Consider the following 1,622-nt stretch of genomic DNA (forward strand, 5'->3'; position numbering starts at 1 on the left):
ACATAAGTATCCTTGCTCTAATTCTCAGCTGGAATAAACACAACATGCTATGTGACAAGACAAGACTGACCCTTTCTTCTTATAGGTACAATCCATCTGTCAGGCTTCCCACAGTTTCCACCTATCAAACTTCACTTATGAGGTTTGTGCCTTACTGAGGCTTCGTTAACAGACACATGCTTAATATACTACAACACAGAGGACGTGAACTCAGCACCTTATGGTTACAAAGTGAATTTCGTAACCCTTTCACATTCAAATCAGCCCTATCTAGCCAAAGTATTCCAGCTGCTTTACATTCATACTAGCTAGATCCAGCATCTCACACCTAGCTTGCAATGTCATTCTAAAAATATAGTCACATCATTGGAATCTCAAAGCTATAAGATATAGCATGATTAATTCAAAATAATATAAATAGATAAGTATTACATTTCACAGAATAATTTGAATGCTAAAGAGGGAGTCATGTGGACACACCTTTGTCCATTTACTAAATATTTAGCATAGCATAGCAAGGATTACATTACATACCATGTCCTTCCTTGTTTCATAAACTTGGTGGTGTACTGACACAAAAGGTTGTATGATTTATGGAATAGTTGAGCACTTTTTTAATGGTAAAAATATTTCGCCCGTGTACATAGTTGCATGTGAAACCGGTGGAGCGCCCGCTATAAATGTTGTGCATTTAAAAAACAGCAGCTCGAAATATTTTAAAAATTAACTGGCAATGCTTAGTTGCAAGCATCACAACAAGGGTATTTGGCTGTTATTTCTTGTAAGCTAAGCAGTGGAATGGAGGATGATATCCCATCAGTGGAATTTATGTGAATCAATTTGATAAATAAAAGAAAGAAGTGATAATATTATTATTATAATATTGACTTCAAATCTTGGCATAAGGCCAGCGATTTTAGTGGCAAGTCAATTACATCGACCCCAGTACTTAACTGGTACCTATTTTGTCAACGCTGAAAAGTGACCTCGGCAGCATTTGAACTCAGATTGTAAAGATGGACAAAATATCGCTAAGCGATTTTACAAGGCATGCTAATGATTCAGTGAGCTTGTCACCTTAGTTACACAAAATATTGGTTTCAAATTTCAGCACAAGGCCAGTAATATTTGGGGGAGGGAGCAAGTCGAATGATAGGCAAAGTCGATCTGCACGGAATTTGAACTCAGAATGTAAAAATGCCACTAATCAATTAGCCTGTTGTGCTAACGATTCTGCCAGCTTGCTGCTAATACTATTATAATAATGAGGAAGAAATATCTTCTTTCTGTCTTTCTGGTTGACGAAAGTGGTTAATGCTGATGTTAGTTAAGAATGGTCGTGGGTGGTTTGGCATAGACATAAGAAATTAACAAAGAAAAACGGCAGGGAAATAACCAGGGGTTTAACAGAAATGAATATAATAGTCCATGACAAATTGAAAAAATTAATTAACTTTAACATGAAAAGGAAAAAAATGAATAGCAAAAAGTTATTTGTACCACACACACACATATACATGTATGTAGATTCATGCGCACACACACAAAGGCACTCACAGATAAGCAGATATGTGTATGCATACACACACAAACATATATACAGATACATATATATACATATA

The sequence above is a fragment of the Octopus bimaculoides genome, chromosome 5 (genome assembly GCF_001194135.2).
Source record: "Octopus bimaculoides isolate UCB-OBI-ISO-001 chromosome 5, ASM119413v2, whole genome shotgun sequence".
Taxonomy (NCBI): domain Eukaryota; kingdom Metazoa; phylum Mollusca; class Cephalopoda; order Octopoda; family Octopodidae; genus Octopus; species Octopus bimaculoides.